Here is a 10,476-nt window from a genome sequence, read left to right on the forward strand (position 1 = left end):
ACCTGGGCTGCCTAGGTGCTCGGCAGACAGACCTGCTTTGCCACAGTGCTCAGTATGGGCTGTTCGGGGTTAATCTGGGACGCAGGGGAGTGAAATGTTGTTATCCTCATTGTACGAGTCGAGGGCAGCAGAATCGTACTCAGCCTGCCTGATTGACCCTCACGCGCTGAGCGGGGCGAGTGACCCCACATCCAGTGAGAGCCCGAGGGGGTGGGGCCAGGTGTTCTCTCCTACCTGGGCTGGGGGCTCTGTTTAAAGACAACGTGATCAAAGACAGCACAGGGTGCAGCAGCAGTGGGGTCCCCCCCCCCAGGGAAATCACTAAGCGCTGGGCAAATTGGCAGAGCCTCAGTATCAGCATCGCAGCTCGAGGCAGAAGCGGCAAACGGCAAATGTGGGAGAGCAGCGATGAGCCCACAGCAAAGGGGCAGGGACAGAGACAGCAGCGACTGTGTGAGCAGCGGCAGCAGCAGGGCCATCGCTAGCACCCCCAGGGACTCCACGCCCTGGATGCCTGCTTGCCCTGGAGGACTCTACTTCCCTCTCCCATGAGGCAGATTTCTTGTAACCCTGACAAGGCCGGACCGAGAAACCCTGGAGCCCTTGACCCCTGGTATCCCCATGGGAGACTCAAAACGGAGCTACCGTGTCCCCATTATGGGGTAATCTCTGCTCAACAGCCACTTCCCTGACCCAGCGATCACTGCATTGTGTTTAAACCACACACAACTGATTAAACAACAATTGCAAAAAAAATGAGGGGAAAATGGAAAAGGTGGAAGGATCCAGGAACCCGCCCAATGGGCCTCGGGATGCAGCACACAAAGGTCTCTGGGACTCAAGAAAAATTCACAGCCTGTTCCCTACATTTCTAGGCCCTGGCTGCACTGCAGTGACAGTGTGAGTCAGACACCTGCTCTGGCAGTGCTCACATGCCCTCAGGCTCCAAGTGCCAGGACCCTTCTCCCAAACCTTGCCCCCCATCAGGTTTTTGCCCTGCCCTGAGTCTGTCCTGCCACGGCCTCTGATATGGTGACATCTCCCTGTGCTGGGTCCTCTGCCCAGGGCCCCACTCGCTCTGCCCAGATGCTCACAGCGCCTGGCTCCAGTGTTACTTGTGTAAGCAGAGTCTGAATGAGCTCTCCCCTGACATCTAGTGGTGAGCTGTGGAAAAGGCCATCAGGAGCTGATCTCCTTTGCATGGGCACACCCACCCTGCTTGGTGCTCAGCATGATGGGATTGCTTGCCCAAATGGTCACTTTTGGGGTGTGGGATCCCAGTCTCCTTGTTATTGGATCAGGAGTAATAAAAGGTTGTTATCCTTGTTTTATGAACCATGGGCAGCAGAACTGTACTTGGCATTTCCCAATTGAGAGATTCACCCGCAGCTAAAAGTCACTCGTTAGGCATGGGACGTGGTTCCAATGCTCAGTGGTAGAGTATGGTTGGTTGTATGGGGGGGGAGGGGGGGGATGGACATTGTGTAAAAGTTCTAGGTTCTACTTGATTCTTTTTCTTCTGTGAAACTTGAATTAATTTAGATTCAACTGAGAGTCTTGTTATGTCTTGACAAAGCCCTGGCTGGGATGATTTAGTTGGGAATTGGTCCTGCTTTGAGCAGGGGGTTAGACTAGATGACCTCCTGAAGTCCCTTCCAACCCTGATATTCTATGATTCTATGTGCTGCAGAGCTGAAATTGCTGATGCCCACATTTAAGTATTAGACCTGTTTTTGGACAGTGTCGCTGTTGCAAGAGACTGCCCAGTGTGTCCCAGCAGTGAGGTTCCCCACTAACAACTGAACTCACTGACAGCTGTATTAAGTGGGGAGCCCTGAAAATATCTTGGGGGGAGGTGTGGTGAGTGTCTAGTGTGGCTGGTGGAGCAGTGCGGCCAGCAGGGCACCTGGTGGCGAGTGGGTGGCGAGCGAGTGTCCGAGCAGTGGAGTGTGTAAGGTGCCGCCTTACCCCCATTTCTACCCAGGGTGGGAGGTGAACTCTGCAGATGCACCTCTGAACTCTAGGTTTGCACTGTCCAAGGACAGCAACTGGGAGTGGGGTGCAGGGACGGGATGGGCTAGTTAAAGGGACTTTTGGGTTGCTGGACTTAAGAACCTGAGGGGAAAAGGACACTGCTCAACTTACTTGGGGGTGGGTCTTTTGATCATGATTTATATTACAAAGGAAATTGCAATTGTGGCAGCAACTGTCACCTTTTGATGGGACAATAAAATGGTGACACTGTCATAAATATAAAGGGAGGGGTAACAACAGTATGCAGTAACATAAAATCCCTCCTGGCCAGAGGTACAGAATCACTTTACCTGTAAGGGGTTAAGGAGCTCAAATAACCTGGTTGGCACCTGACCAAAAGGACCAATAAGGAAAGAAGATACTTTCAAATATGGAGGGAGGGAGAGATTTTGTTTGTGCTCTCTTTGTCTGTGCCCTCTCTGGAGAGAGAGATTGACCAAGCAGGTAAACCACCGCGTGAAAAGATACCTGAAATGATACATCTAAAATTGCAGAAATTGCAAGTAAAGCCAAGTATATGCATTAGATTATCTTTTGTTTTAGCTTGTGAATTTTCCCTATGCTAAGAGGGAGTTTTATTCCTGTTTTTTTGTCACTTTGAAGCTAAGCCTAGAGGGGAATCCTCTGTTGTCATAAACATAAAGGGAAGGGTAACAACCTTCCTGTATACAGTACTATAAAATTCCTCCTGGCCAGAGGCATAAAATCTTTTTACCTGTAAAGGGTTAAGAAGCTCAGGTAACATGGCTGGCACCTGACCAAAAGGACCAATAAGGGGACAAGATACTTTAAAATTGAGCAGGGGGAAGTGGGCGGAAACGCTTTGTTTTGTCTATTCTTTGTCTGTTCTGTGTGCTTGCCGGAGATCAACAAAATAAGCAATCCAACTCCATTAGGATTAGTAAGTACTAACAAGGGAATGCGTTAGCTTACTTTTGTTTTGGCTTGTGATTTTCTCTGTGCTGAGAGGAAGGTGTATTACTGGTTTTCTTTTTGTAACTTTAAAGTTTTGCCCAGAGGAAAACCCTCTCTGTTTTGAATCCTATTGCCTGTGAGATTATCTTCCATTCTAATCTTACAGAGGCACTCCTTTCACCTTTTTTCTTTCTAATAAAGTTCTGGGTTTTTTAAAGAATCTGATTGGGTTTTTTAGTATCCTAGAAACCCAAGGTTGGTTTGTGCTCATCTTGTTTATTCTCAAGCATCCCCAGGAAAGGGGGTGTAGGGCTTGGGGCAATATTAGGGGAAAGTAGGAACACCAAGTGGTCCTTTCCCTGAGTTTTGTCTAATCACTTGGTGGTGGCAGCGTTACCTAATCCAAGGTACAAGGGAGAATTTGTGCCTTGGAGAGTTTTTAACCTAAGCTGGTAGAAATAAGCTTAGGGGGTCTTTCATGCGGTCCCCACATCTGTACCCTAGAGTTCAGAGTGGGGAAGGAACCCTGACATCTGTGTTTTAAATCTTTTTATTTTCCCTGTAAAGTTACCTTCCATCCTGATTTTGCAGGTGGGATTCTTTTATTTGTTGTTGTTGTTTTAAATAAAATTCTTCTTTTAAGAACCTGATTGATTTTCAGTGTCCTAAAAACCAAGGGGATTGGTCTGTGCTCACTTTTTAACCAATTGGTTAGTATATTATTCTAAAGCCTCCCGAGAAAAGGGGGTGAAGGGGCTTGGGGGAATATTTTGGGGAAACAGGGACTCCAAGTGGCCCCTTTTCCTGGATTTTTTTCAAAATAACTTGGTGGTGGCAGCAATACCGTCCAAGGACAAGGAAAGGGATTTGTGCCTAGGGGAAGTTTTAACCTAAACTGGTAGAAATAAGCTTTGGGGGTCTTTCATGCGAGTCCCCACAGCTGTACTCCAGAGTTCAGAGTGGGTAGGGAACCATGACACACACTAAACCGGTCTTTGCAGGAGCACTCTGTGCCTGGCCCTTCGGTTCGTATTCCTAGCAATGTGGTCTGGAATTTGAGGAGGATGGGGAAATGCTGGATCCGTGAGGGATGCTATGGATGGGTGAGGGGGTCTTGGAGTGGAGGAGCTGGGCCCATCACAAGTTATAGAGTCATAGAGTTTTAGGCCAGAAGGGACCTCTGTGTCATCTAATCCATCCTGTGTATCACAAGGCACTAACCACCCATCCTCCGCACACCACGCCTAACACCCAGAACTAGCCCAAAGTAGAACAGCCCTTGGGAAATTAACCTATTGTGTGCCACCGGGAGAGAATTGGAGGGACCCAGATGCCCCAATACCCAAGGCCCTGCAATCCAGGGAACTGGTTAAATGGCATATGCCCAAGTGAACCTAACAAGTGACCTGCACCCCATGCTGCAGAGGAAGGCAAAAAAGCCCCAAGATCCAAGACAATCTGATCTGGGGGAAAATGTGTTTCCTTCCCTGAGTGTATGAGCTAGGCCCACCAGCCAAGTACTGAGGCCATGCTACACTACAGAGTTTTGGGGCAATAGGCAGCTTTTGATGGCAAAACAGTGGAGGTCTACACACTGCAATGCCACTTTTGGTGACAAAACCCTTCAGTTTTTTTGACAAAGTGCCAATGTAGACATCGCACTTGATTTCATCACTTTCATTGGCCCCCAGAAGGTGTCACACAATGTCCCCCCGACCACTCTGGTCAGCAGTTCCAACTCCACTGCCCTGAAACCAGGTAAACAATCATCTGCCCCTCCCCCTTTAAAGTCCCTGGAATTTTTGAAATTCCACTTCCTGTTTGCTTGGCATGGAGAGCTCACATCACGTCTTCCCAGCTGACCATGGCGGCTCTGCGCAGCAGATGATCTCATGCTTGGACCACTGCCGAGCTGCTGGATCTGCTCAGAATTTGGGGAGAGGAGGCTGTGCAGTCCCAGATGTGCTCCAGCTGTAGGAATTTCGATACCGAGATGGAGCAAGGAGGACGTGTTCCAGAAGCTGCTGCAATACTCAGATGCAGAAAAGAGAGAACACATGGCGTGGAGGGAAATCGAAAGGCAGGACAGAAAAGAAAATAAGGCCTTCATTAAGGACCCTACTGAGGATGATTAAAGTTATGGGGGAGCAAACTGAGATGCTGAAGTCCCTCAGAACACTCCAGACTGAGCAGATGTTTGTCCACCCTCCCCTTCAGCACATTCAGAACTCTTTCCCATGTCCTGATCAAACTCCGCCCATGCATTCCTTTCCTGGAGTTCTCACTGTGCTGTTCACTCTACCCCCACAGACACTTTTTCAAATGATACGAACATAAGACCATAAGAACGGCCAAACATCCATCTAGCCTGGTATCCTGTCTTCTGACAGTGGCCAGTGCCAGGTGCCTCAGAGGGAATGAACAGAACAGGGAATCATCAAGTGATCCATTCCCTGTTGCTCATTCCCAGATTCTGGCAAACAGAGGCTAGGGGACACCATCCCTGCCCATCCTGGCTAACAGGATGGACCTATGCTTCATGCATTTATCTAGTGCATCTCTGAACCCTGTTATAGTCTCGGCCTTCACAACATCATCTAGCAAGGAGTTTCAGAGGTTGAGTGTGTTATGTGAAAAAAATACTTCCTTTTTTTTTGTTTTAACCTGCCGCCAATTAATTTCATTTGGTGACCCCTAGTTCTTGTGTTATCAGAATGAATAAACAACACTTCCTTATTTCCTTTCTCCACACCAGTCATGATTTTATAGACCTCAATCATATCCCCCCTTAGTCGTCTCTTTTCCAAGCTGAGAAGTCCAAGTCTTATTAATCTCTCCTCATACAGAAGCTGTTCCATACCTCTAATCAATTTTGTTGCTCTTTTGTGAACCTTTTCCGGTTCCAAGCCAGGTGCCCCAGAGGGTGTTCCCAGCTAATGTGGACGTCCATTCCCAGCTAAGTGTGGATGCGCTCTGCCAACAGGGGGAGTGTATTGTGAATATACAATACTGATTGTCTTATACCGCTTTTTGATCATTAACAAAACATTTGCTAGCTAAACTCTGCAGTGTAGACAAGGCCTGAGAAAGAGAATTTTCAGAACCACCCCAGAGCACTGGCCACCCACAGTCACTGCCCCATCTCCAGCCATCGTGATCTCTAGGGACAACGAACAAAGAATGTCAGCCATAGTTACAGGATGGGGGACTCTATCCTGGGAAGCAGTGACTCTAAAAGAGATTTGGGGGTCATGAGTGATAATCAGCTGACCATCAGCTTCCAAAGTGACGCTGTGGCCAAAAGGGCTATTCCAAACCTGGGGTGTATAAACAGGGAGATCTGAAGCAGGAGTAGAGAGGTTATTTTACCTCTGTATTTGGCCCTGATGTGACTGCTGCTGCAATCCTGGGTCCAGTTCTGATGTTCGCAATACAAGGAGGATGTTGATCAATTGGATAGGGTTCAAAGAAGAGTCACGAGAAAGATTAAAGAATTAGAGTAGTTGCCATAGAATGATAGACCTCTTGGAGCTCAATCTATTTCAAAGAGAAAGTTTATGGGTGACTTGATTACAGTCTCTAAATATCTATATAGGAAAAAATGTCTAATAATGGGCTCATCAGTTTAGCAGAGAGCAGATGAACATGATCCAATGGCTTTCAGGCCACTGGCAGAGGAGGATATGGTTCTGTCACAGGGAGGACACTAGCTGCTGGTTTCTTCTGGAAACAGGCAGTGCTCCACCCTACTCCCAACCAACCCAACTTAGAGATGAAGAATCAATTGTGACATTGTACCACTCACAAATCACACAGAGAAGGGCACCAGCAAATCTCACAAGCCACCAGCTTTGCATCTCTGGAATATACCATATTTCCCTGGTCAGAAGCCTGCTGGTGGACCCTGCATCTGCCTAGCCATGGCCGGGGGCTGGCGGAATCTGCAGCTGTCCAGCCACCACAAAGAGCAGGGGACCCCCACAACTTCTGAGTCGCAATGGGCAGTGGGGACTCCCCGCAGATATCAGCTGCCCTGGGGGTGAGGAGACCCTACAGCATCCCAGCCCCACAAGCACAGGGATCCTGGCGCTCCCAGGCACCGCAGCGGTGGGGGACCCAAGAGCCCAGCAGCAGTGGGTGCTGAACCCGCCTACTCCTCTTGTCAGGGCTATTTGTAGTGAAAGTCAGGGACAGGTCACGGGCTTCTGTGAATTTCTGTTTATTGCTTGTCACCTGTCCATGACTTTTACTAAAAAAATCCATGATAAAACTTAGCCTTAATTATAAGTGGTAGGCATACAAGGTCAGAGATAGTTACCAAAGAAAATAAAAGGTAAGCACACAGTTTAAATCTTAAACCTTATTATACTAGGCAGTATTTGTATCAAGCAATTTTTCTCACCCCGCTGGATGTTGCAGGTAGGTTATAGATTTTAATACACAGGCTTCCCCTTTAAGCCTGGGATCAGTCTCCTCAGTTCAAGTCTTTGTCTTCCCAGTGTTCTTGTTGCTTCCAGTGCAGGTGGGGGAGGAGAAATGCAAAAGCATGATGCCACTGTCCCCTATTTTATATCCTCAGTCCATGTGCCTGGAAAAAAACTGGCCCAGACATGTCCTGGTGGGATTTGCTGTGTCATGGAGTTGAGCAATCCCCTCTTGTGTGATGCTTGCACAGCCCTCTTACAGCATTGTAAGAGCCCTTGTTTACAACACCCCCGCTGATTAATGGTCGCTTAACACCCTCCTGGGAATGGATCACCACCCTTGTTGTCACTGGGGAACTAGTAGTAGTCACTCTCAGGCCTGGTCTACACTAGGAGGTTATGTCGAATTTAGCAGCATTAAATCGAATTAACCCTGCACCCGTCCACACAACGAAGCTATTTAGTGTGACATACAGGTCTCTTTAATTCGATTTCTGTACTCCTCCCCGACGAGGGGAGTAGCACTAAATTCGACATGGCCATGTCGAATTAGGGTAGGTGTGGATGGAATTCGATGCTAATAGCTCCGGGAGCTATCCCACAGTGCACCACTCTGTTGACGCTCTGGACAGCAGTCCAAGCTCAGATGCTCTTACCAGCCACACAGGAAAAGCCCCGGGAAAATTTGAATTCCTTTTCCTGTCTGGCCAGTTTGAATCTCATTTCCTGTTTGGACATCGTGGCGAGCTCAGCAGCACTGGCAACGATGCAGAGCTCTCCAGCAGAGGTGACTATGCAATCGCAGAATAGAAAGAGGGCCCCAGCATGGACTGATCGGGAAGTCTTGGATCTGATCACTGTGTGGGGCGATGAGTCCGTGCTTTCCGAGCTGCGCTCCAAAAAACGCAATGCCAAGATCTACGAGAAGATCTCTAAAGCCATGACAGAGAGAGGATACAGCCGGGATGCAACGCAGTGCCACGTGAAAATCAAGGACCTGAGACAAGGCTACCAGAAGACCAAAGCGGCAAACGGACGCTTCAGATCCCAGCCCCAGACATCCCGTTTCTACGAGGCACTGCATTCCATTCTAGGTGCGGCCGCCACCACTACCCCAACACTGACCGTGGACTCTGAGGATGGGATAGTGTCGACGGCCGGTTCCTCTGACATGTTAGCGGACGGGGAAGATGAGGAAGGAGATGAGGAGGACGAGGCAGTCGACAGCGCTTACAACGCTGATTTCCCCGACAGCCAGGATCTCTTCATCACCCTCACGGAGATCCCCTACCAACCCTCCCCAGCCGTTAACCCGGACCCTGAATCAGGGAAGGATCAGTCGGTAAGTGCTTTAAACATGTAAACATTTTTAACAGAACAGGAATATTAACAATGGGTTTTGCATGATTAGTTTGCCCTAGGCGCGTAACGTTTTAGTCCTTGGCAGTGCAAGTACTGCAAAAGAATCTAACAATGTCCGGTTTCTCATGATTAGTTTTCCCTGGGCGCTCTACTTTTTAGTCCTTGCCAGTGCAGCTACTGGAAAAGAAGGTCAATATGTCCAGGGATAGAAAAGAAATCCTCATGGGAAATCTCCACGAAGCTCTCCTGGAGGTAATTGGAAAGCCTCTGCATGAGGTTCCTGGGGAGAGCGGCCTTATTGCGTCCTCCGTGGTAGGACACTTTTCCGCGCCAGGCTATCATCAGGTACTCGGGGATCATTGCCTCGCAGAGCATGATGGCATACGGCCCTGGTTTTTGCTGGCTTTCACGCAGCATGCGGTCTTTATCTGTGTCAGTGATCCTCATCAGAGTGATGTCGCTCATGGTGACCTGCTTTGAATTAGGGGAATGTTAGTATTGGGACTGCTTGCCTGTTCCTTTACATAACTGTAACCGGCGGTTTACAGCCACGCGGAGGAGGCGGGACAGGGGCAGCATACAGGGATCTTTCCCGGGGACAGCCGCGAGGGGGTGAGACAGGGGCAGAGTTCATGCTTGCTGGATTGCCGGCAGCAGGAACTGGCCAACGCTAAGAGCATTGCTTTGACCGCGATAGGAGGGCACTGCGATAAATTAAGTTTTAAGCAGCCAAAAGTCTACGGCTTACCATGTCAGCCTGCTACACAAATTCCGCTGTCCTGCCCCACTTGTCTGATCTCCACTACAAGACCCCAGGCACTGAATGGGAAGGCTGAAAATTCGACCTTGTCCTGAGTGCGCATGTGATAGGTGCTGTGCATGGTCTTGTTCACAGAGAAAGACTAGACTATGTTCATTGTTCGCAAAAATGTATCTTTGTGAGGAATTCACTCCCTTTTCCCCATCACACAGCTGTGACTGTCTCCCGACCTACCTTCTATACTCAACTGCAGCCGTCTAAACAGACCAGAGTTCCTGAAAACACGCGCGTCAAGAACGGAGCGGAAAGCTGGTGAATGATGAAAGCAGAGGAAGAAAAACTCGCTGTCACCCAAAGAGCAATGGAAAGGCGAATGTGTAAGATATCACTCCGTGTTCACATACTGAATGAAGGCATCAGAAGGCGAACAGAGGTGACTGATGTAGTGCAGGCGATGTACGATGCAAAGCGGAGATGGGCGGGTCATGTAGTCCGCGAGCAAAACAATAGGTGGACAACCTGCATCTGAGACTGGATCACCAGAGACCACAAGCGACCGCTAGGCAGACCAAAAACAAGCTGGGACAGAAATAGAAAGAACATGATGCTGTTCCAGGAAGAAGGACTGCTAAGCAGAGATGGGGTCCAGCGATCGAGGAAGCGGAAGAGCATATTTGGATACAGACTGGCTGACCTAGTGAGGAGGGTTTAAACTGCTCTGAAGGGGGCAGATGACAAAAGAGCACAGGTAAGCCCAAGACATGGAAACTTCAGACAAAGGTTGGAATAGGGGGGAGCGGACCATGGGTCGTTATAGCAGTGATAAGGAGAGAACAGAGAGGACATAGGGGGAAATCAAATCAGTATCTTAGATCTCTGTATACAAATACGAGAAGTATGGGGAATAAGTAGGAAGAACTTGAAATGCTAGTTAATAAACAAAACTCTGACATAGTTGGCATCACAGAGACTTGGTGGGAT

This window comes from Emys orbicularis, chromosome 1, assembly GCF_028017835.1.
Source record: "Emys orbicularis isolate rEmyOrb1 chromosome 1, rEmyOrb1.hap1, whole genome shotgun sequence".
In the NCBI taxonomy this organism is placed as follows: Eukaryota; Metazoa; Chordata; order Testudines; family Emydidae; genus Emys; species Emys orbicularis.